This window comes from Pagrus pagrus, assembly GCF_965226575.1.
Source record: "Pagrus pagrus genome assembly, chromosome: 19".
Classification (NCBI taxonomy): Eukaryota; Metazoa; Chordata; class Actinopteri; order Spariformes; family Sparidae; genus Pagrus; species Pagrus pagrus.
Window position 1 is genome coordinate 12,179,955 of NC_140203.1, and position 9,372 is coordinate 12,189,326.

Below are 9,372 nucleotides of genomic sequence, written 5' to 3' on the forward strand. Positions count from 1 at the left end.
TTAAGGCTTTACACTTTAATTTCTCTGTATTAGACTAGTACACTAATAAATCACCAAGTAATATGTAAGACAAATTGGAATATGTTTGTTGTATGAACATTAAATGACTTTTTCAATTTTAAAATAATTGTAAAATATTTACAAATCTTTTTTTTTTCAAGTGGGGAGGACCAAAAGTTGTAAGAAAACTAAAAAAAGCAAGAATGGCAGGGAGGGGAAAGCCCCAAGCTGCTTCCAATCATTAATTAGGAGTCAGTCTTAACACCCTGCACACAGGTGATCTGAATACACTCCAATCAGGCCTGAGGGATTTTGAAATCCAGCCCAAAACCAAAAAAGATAGCAAGTCTTGCTACAACGGTACCAACAACAGCGGTAACAAAAATGGCATTACAAGACACAGTTTTCTCAAAATAGCTAGTTTGTCATCTCTAGCACAAGCTCGACAGGATCATGAAAGAACTTGTCGGCTTTGGCCTTCCATATGTCAGGCAATAGCTATTTCTCTTAATTTGCTTCCAAAAACACAAAGCTGGAGCTTAAAATCATGAATATGTTTTTGTTCAATTCAACTACTTTGAACAAAACTTGGTTATAATCCTCACATAATAACTCCTTCCTCCTGCTGTTTCTCTCATAAAAAAAAAAAATTGTACAATGATTGGGTATTACAGTATGTTCAGTCCCCGGGGATGTCGGGGGGAAAACAAAGGCATCTTTTTCAATCCCTCAACATCATGAGAATCCTTCACAAGAAGCATATTGAGCAACACCGCTGAATTTCAACAGTTACACAATTGTCGTTTCATTCCCGACAGCTTGTCTGAATATTGTGTGAAAGACTTCGGAGAAGAGTTTACCACCAAATCTGCCGATCTAACAAGTCATCGGATCAGCTGTTTTGTGCTAACATTTCTTGAAGGACAGCACACACACACACACACACACGGACTCCTCATCCTCCACTTGCAATGTACACACACACAATCATCCATCAGCGCCATGCAGAGACCGTATTCACAGCTGTCTCAGTGGGGAAAAATCAAAGATGGTGGCGCCTGGTCGACATGGTGAACATGACATCTTGTCCGTGCGTTTTCCTCCTGACAGCCCCTGGTTCTTGTCACCCCAACGCCATCCTGCCTGCCTTCATAACCTGTTGGAGAGCACTGCATGTCACAGGCCGGGCCTCTTGGCGTGTCACGGGGCTGATCAACCCTGTGTGGCAGCTACCTGACGCCCTGTCTGGCAGCTCACCTCCATCACTGTCACGCTCTCACATTCCAGTTTCTCTCGGCCCCATCACAAGCATGATTTATAGCCTGGAAAATGGTGAACGCTGGGGCAGCTCTTCAGAACCAGGGCTCCACTTCTTTCTTGGTTTACATCTCAGTTTGTACTGTACTGAGAGCAAAATTACCCTCTTTGCTAAAATTAGCACAATTTTCAGAACTAACTTTGCAATTAGTTGTAAAATCCATTCTCCGGCTCTTCGGCTACGTGATAATTGTCGAGAATGGAAGTCATCCAGCCTGAGGGTTAGAAAGCTTCTGAGACGTCTTTGTGTTTAGCTGTGTTTGACAATCAGGGTCATCTTGATGGCTGACCTCTCTGTTGTTCAGGCCATGCTTGACCAGCAAATATGTGTATTGAGGTGCACTGATCCAAGCCACCCGCAGACACTGAACAGGCGAGTGGTGACAGATAAGTAGCGAGACGAGCCCTGACAGGTCACAGCTTCTAACACGACGTGACACCTAATAAGTGGTGTTTTTCTCTAAGAAACACACGCACACACTCGTGAGCGAGTGGCCTGAAGGCTCGCAAAATATTAAAAGAGAGGAGACTTTTTGGTGGCAAGAGATGAAAAAGACGGGAGAAGTTAGCCGCTGTGAGTGTCATGGAAATAGTTTGGCTTTCCATTTTGTTTGATTCCACTCTTTGATTTTATGTTTATGTGTCCTCACCAAGTCTCATAAATGAAAGGAAGGAGTTGGGACTGTCAACAACTCTGTGAGTATCGTGTTAAAAAGACCCAGATTATGGTTTTGTTTGTTTATTGGGTTTCATTCATTCACATTGTTTTCCTGAGGCACATTTGAGCCCCCAGAGATGAGGTTAGCAGCTGGTCATGTCTCTGTGATGGTTCACATGATTAAGTCAGTGTGAATGGTGCTGATTGTTGGGGATGGAAGGAATAGGCCCTTTGTCAGATTTTGGGGGATTTTGGAGAAGAGAGCTGAAAAGTGATATGTTCAGAAAGCCCAGAATTTCACAATTTTGAGAGGCAGACTTGTGGGGATGTTTTATAGATGTTTTCTGAAAAGTGGTTAACAATTTGCGAGAATAAGAGTTTGTTTATTAATTAAAGCAGACAAATGGTGGGTACAAGGTTTTCCCACATGTGAAAATCACAATTTCACATGTGAACTGAATATTTACATGTTAAAATAAAAAACAATGTCACATGTGAACTGGGCATTTTCACAAGTGATAGTTATTTCAGATATAAATGGAAATTTAGTAAGTAAAAGTATTTAGTAAAGTATTTACATTTCCACATGTAAACTGTATAAAAATCCGCACATGGAAACAAATCCTGGGACATGAAATCAAGTAAAATTAGCTTCTTCACTTGTAAAACTCACACGTTCACACATTTTCAGATGCGGTTGGCTATCTTCACTTGTAAACTAAAAAAATTAAATGTGAAAATAAAATAATGTCACAAGAAATTTACATTTATAAATATGAATTACTGTACATGCATTCGTTTGTGATTGGCTTTTTTTCCACATGTGAAACAGAATTGCTGCATGTGGAAACAAAAAATATGACACTCCTAAATATATTCAATTGCTATTTACACGCTTAAAGAAATATCATGTAACTTGTTTACTTAAAAATAACAGCTTCAGAATCATTGTGATGGTACAGTGTCTTGTAAAAGGGTGAATGGTGTCTCTGTCTCAGCCACTCCGCCCCCCTAGCACTGGTCTCTGCACTGTGTAACTTCAGTGAGAGGGTAGGATCACAGCGTTACATACGCTTTTACTCCAACATACAAGTTTTTAACACATAACACTGTTATGACGTCATGAGTTTTGTTTGCAGTTAGCACCTACATTACATCAAATTGTAACAGACCTGGGATATGTATTTATGACACTGGTGTGCCATGCAGAAACTGTGGGGGGATGCCAAATCGCACAAAATGCCAATTTCTACATAATGTTGCTTTAAATCTAATTAAGTTATACGCATTCACCTCTGGTTCTACACTGGAAAAAATGCTGCTACAAAAATAAGGAAAGAAAACAATCAATCCAAAGTGTTTCTTGCTTGTAATAACAACCCCCTGCCAGTGGAACAAGTGGATATCATCTAAAAACAAGTCCCATGTATCTCACTGAAATGTTATTTTCTAGTTGATTGTCTTTTATTAAGAGCAATAAGACATTTTTTACTAGAAATTAGAGACTTATACTGGGTTTTGCAAGCAGTCTTAAATGTGACTGTTCTCCAGTAAGCGGGAGTACATGAAGAATTCTCAGTTTTAATTGTTTCTTTATTGTAATAATTCAGTGTTTTAGTTATTCACAACAGACCTTTTTTGAAAATCATTTCACATTCTTCCACTTCCCCCTGTCAGAAACATTTAAATTCTATGTCTTCAGACAGCACAGTTACAATTCCCCTGTGGGGGCACTGATCGATAAATTCAGTTTTACTTGGTAACCTAAGACTGTTTTGCAGTCAGCAACATTACCTGCTTCCTCGCCAGCCTTTTCAGTCCAGCTGGCACTTAGTCCACCTGACACAAGGGAGATGAATATGAAATGCCTCTTGCTTTGTTTCCCCTCACAGCTATTGTAGCTCCTGTGATTAGATTTGAGAGTGAAGTGCCCCGTAAGCCGATCTGTAGGTGGGGTGTAAGACTGCCACCCTTTAGAAAGTACCTTGGCATGATGCACAATTGATTGCTGCTGGAGTTGAGTTTATAGCTCCTGGCATGTGTTGTCCATGGATCCAGTTGGCTTCATACCGAATGGGCCATTTTAGCAAAAGAGATTTGAAATCAATCCAGTCCCCAGAATAAATGTAGTAATGTACAATTCTGCAAACCACGGATATGTTGAAACGCCTTTTTGTGTTCAATTTTCATTTTCATGTTATCACATTCCTGCATAAATATCTGGTTTTGTTGCCATTCGCATGTCTGGAAAATGTCCTGAAGTGTCATTAAACATATCCAGAGGTTCAGTGTTAACAAATGTTAAATGCCTTCTTGAGCAGTGGTCTCTGGCTTGGCAGCTGTCCTGCCCCCAATAGCACATTCGTCTTGCAGTGTCGGTGCAAGTTATGTTGTAAGGACGTAGTATGGGGAGCATTCGCTAATTGGGAAGATGGCAAGACATCGACCACCAACGTCTTCCTTATTAACAAAAGCTCCCCGTACTACGTTTTTCCAACATAACTTCTAATCATTGTGCCAATGCAAGGAAGACATGTGTGCTATCTGAGGAGCTGGTTTGTGGCTTAACAGGTTGGACATTAACAATGTCCAGTGGTTTCACGTTTACAGATGCTGAAACACTGTCCCAAACATTGGTCCCTTGAACAAAATATCCAATGGTTTCACACTTGCTCATGTTGAAACTCTGTCTTGAACAGTGGTCTCTTGCTTGACGGCCTTCCTGCCTTGCTGTGTTTGCGTCTTACCTGGTTCTGTCGCCACTAACCTGACTAGAAAATGTCCCAATGTCTTGTTAAAAATATCCAGTGGTTTCATGCTTACAAATGTTAAAATGCTGCCTAGAACAGTGGTCTCTCATTGAAAATACCCAGTGGTTTTTGTCCTTACAAATATTAAAAAGGCTTTCTCTTGCTTGACAGCCATCCTGCCAAGATGTGTTTGTCACAGCTGGTCAAATGCCCCATTGTCTCTCTGGAAATATCCAGTGGTTTCATGCTAACAAATGTTTAAACACCGCCTTGAAGAGTGGTCTCTCACTTGGCAATTGTCATATGAATGTGTTATGACACATTCATATGTAGAGATGTTGACATGATACATATGATAAGAACAATTTCAATGTTTCCATGATTGGTAGAGATTAACAATCTCAACATTTTATTCAGGTGGCTGGGCTGCTTTAATAATTAATAAGTCCAAAGTTTTAAAAATAATTTAAACTGTGGTAATTAACTCACTAATTAACAAGAATACGACAGTTTAGTTGCAATAAGATTGTATCATCTACAACAGGAAGGCTTCCTAGATTTCTGCCCGTGTCCTATCAGCAGTTGAACTTTCTGAACTTACTGATATCCAGCTTGCAGCATCCCCCTCTGCTGACACTGTATTGTCTGTGAGGTCAGCGGTCTTTATACTCTTGAGCTCAATCACAGTGGACAAGCTCTGTCCAGCAGCTACAGTTAGCAACTAGCATCACCTCTTGCTACCCCTTAGCCCATGCAGCTATCGCCATACCGAGTCTCTTTAGCTTATCTGCTCCCAAAGAGGCTGTTTCACTGGATGGGGACTGCATCTGTTAAAGCATGTAGCTGTCAGAGCAACTTAGCCACCAGCCTCTCAGACGTGGCCCAGGGGGAGCTGTCCTTTCTGGGCCAGTGAAGCCCGATGTTGTTTTGGGGCCTTGGCTATGCTAGCATGTCTGTATCTGGACGAGATGATGGGCTTTATTGGTGTAAAAAGACTAATTTCATCTTCTTTCAACGCAGACTGCAATGAATTCTAACTCACGAATGCCAGCTATGAAATTTGATGGCGCCTGGATTTACAGATTGGCTTAAGAGCTGCCACTCTGGTGATACTGGTGCCAGTGTCGGTGTGTGTGTGTGTGTATGTGTGTACAGATGGAGTGGGGTTTCTGTGGTTTGGTTGTGTTGACCATTTTGTGGTTCCCTAACTCCATGTTTTAAAGACGCACAGGGGCCTTGGATTTCCAAGTGTTTTCAGCTGGAAACTTAACACTCGGAGCCTTCTGCTCAGTGGCAGCAGTGAACTGTGATTAGATCTTCTACCTCTGAAACGAGACGCGTGTTATAAAAGAAAATTACAATGTTGTCACTCTAATGTATATTTCCGTTTCTGAATACATAATTTTTCTACAAGCTACCTCACCGCATGTGTCTGAAGTGTGTTTGGTTAAAGCTCGGATATGGATTACAGAGATTTATTTTAGGAGCGAGGGAGAAAGTGGTAAACTGACATACAAAAGACTGACAGACCCATAAACAGACTGACAAAAAGAAACACACATTCACAACCCGACCTATACGCTGATTGACAGAAATTACAGAAAAGGGTATGCTTTTTGATGGAAATGTTCTGTTTCCCAACTCCCCTCCTTCCTCTGCAGCGCCTCGCCTCTGTGCAGTGCTCCTTCAGGAACAGGTGTTAGCCAGCAGATATGGCGGAGGGATTAGGACAAGTTTTTGAAGGATTGTCAGTGAGGGAGATTTTCAGATTACACATATATGCAGGGGCAGTGACAACACAGGAAAGTCACACTTTAATCCGCATGTAGATGATCTACCGAAGGGATGTACTTAAAGATATTTTCAAGATTTTCCCTCTTTGTGCTGCTGTATCAGGGAATAATGCCACCTAAGCTGTCAAATCCACTGATCTGCAAACAGCTTTTCACATCACAGGTATAGATGCGTCTTAGGAGTTAAGTTGTGAGACTCTTTTATTTGTGACAATACCCATCTGTTTGCTATAGTTACACTGTGATAGCATGTGGCCCGCTAATTGCAGCTATATGATTACAAAACGTAATATAATAACGTCAGTTTAATTTATCCAATTGGCTGGCTTGTCTGTGCATTAAGCGATGCCTCCAGCTCTGCCCTCCTCTGCAGTGTGTCTTCTGAGGGCCTGCAGTCGAAGAGGGTCAATATCAACATATTACTGAGCTCTGACAGAGCCGCAGACAGTCACAATGAGACAGGATCAGCAAGTCAGCAGCACCTGCCGCTCTCTGCATGCGGCCACACACACACACACACACACACACACACACACACACACACACACAAGCAATACACTGACAGGCGCAAACACAGATGAATAAATACACAAAGACACTCTCACGCACACACACACAAACAGAGCTCAGCCCCAGCTTAATCTAATCAAGTGCGATGGCTAGCTCGATTAATAAAGCCAGCTATTGACTTCTAATTGGCGCCGCTCTGCTCTGCTAATTTCCTGGGACGAAATTACACTAATGCGGTTTGCCTGATGGAGTACTTATAGTTGGCTCCCGAGAGAGACAGGCCTTCGAGACGGATAGATAGCAAGGTCGGGGAGAGAGAGAGAGAGAGAGAGAAATATATATAGAGAGAGAGACAGAGAGAGAGAAAGAGGGGGGGATGTTAAACTTTGATAAAGATCGGAGGCTGTTGTTTCAGTGCAGGCCATTTTCTAATCAGTGGCCTGCTGTCTTTGGAAATGTCATCCAGGCCGGTGTAACTTTACTGCTCGCAGAGAGAGAGAGGAAGTGAGAGAGAGTGCAGCACAGGACAGCTCAGGCTGCTGACTTTCACTAGCGGAGTGTAACACTAGCCACCTGTCTACACGCTAATGAATTCTCTCCAAACCGCTCACTTCTGAGCCCACCGCTGCATGCACACACACCCAGTCCACACTCTCCCTATGCTCTGATCACATTAGTTTTGGCAAGCAGACCTCAGATATCTGGTCACAGCCAGAAGATTGTGTGAAACACACACACACCTACATGGAAGAACATGTTTATATCTAAGAGATCATGGCCAGTGGAGGTTAGTTTCCTGCCAATTATGTAAGAATATTTCTGTATAAAATAATTGTAGATAGACATTCACTTTAAGCACTGCCATCATGTGCATCTGCAATAATCCCAACCACTCCTCACCCAAAACAATACAAGAAAGTCCAACAGCACGCACACACACACGCACGCCCCTAAAGCCGTCTTAATTCTGTTTTCACATAAGGAATATTTTCGTCAAGGCACGCTGACAGATTATCTTGTGAATTTAGCACTATCTGCGTTTTATTCTGCTCCTAATCCATATTTGTAATCTTGGTTCCTATGACAGTAATTCACAATCCCCCAGCGACACATGCTCTAATCCCCGGCTGACACTGATCTCGGAGGCCAGCAGCACCTGTTCCCTCTCAAGATGAGAGAAAACACACCAGACTTTTCTTCAGATGATTTTTTTTATTTTTTTTTATCTGTTATTCATCTGAAACGCCAGATTAAATAGTTCATACTGTCAACACATTGTTGGGAATAATATGTGGATTATGTGATTTATGTAGTGTCTGGTGCCTTAAAATAAAATGAGTAATTTAATCCAAATATACATGCGATCAGGGACATTGTTGTTCTACTGTATGTGTGTTATTATTTCTGGCTAAATATCAAAACAAGCTGCTGCAAGTGTTTAGATTTGGGTTTAATATTTGGATGTATTTAGATCTAAGTTAATTTCTTAAAGGGGCTTTATGGAGTTATGGAGAAGAGATTAAAACTCATAATTTTGGTATTTACAATATTAATGAGGTAATATACAAACTTAGAAATATTCTTTTTCCATAACTGAATAAACAAGCTGTTCTCAGAGGATAATAAGGTCCCAGAACACTGCTTGAAGCTAGAAAGGTGGCGGGGTCCGCCAAATATAAACAAAGTAAAACAGTATGAAATTGTGTTGTCCTTTAAGGTCACTTTGTTTCTTCAGTGTATTCAGTCTTGAAAACAAATAAAATGTGTTTATTTAGTTTGTTTAGGCATAAACAACTGTCAATGAAGATCTTTCTCTCATGATTAAAATGTCTTTCCCAGAACTACATAGTGCGCCTTTAATGTAGAAGTAATACTGGTTTAATATCTTATTTTATAAAGAGGGATGTTGGAGGAAGATTCTGTGTTGTTCATTCTAAAAAAATGTATTGATGACTACCTGTGTGGCTGTGACATTCAGATCGACAGATCACATACAGCACATCATATATCATGAAGAACTGGATTTAGAAAGATTAACAGACTTATATGTTTTATGTAAACACGATGCATTTAATGAATAAGGGAAAGGTGGAAAATCAAGAGTTCCTCCTTTTCTTAATCTTTCTTATTCATGCTTGTGACCTGGATTGTGGCAAGTTGTCTTGATCCAGTGTTAAGATCCCATATTAGGAAATGGATTGGTGTGTCTTTGATGCCCCAGATTACCAGTAATCTTATCTCCTCAGACTAGGAAAGATTAGGAGAGTGCAACAAATCGGGTAGTTATCGGGCCAATAGGGAATCGTCTTCACATTAAACTGGGGTAACATAATAAACATTTCTG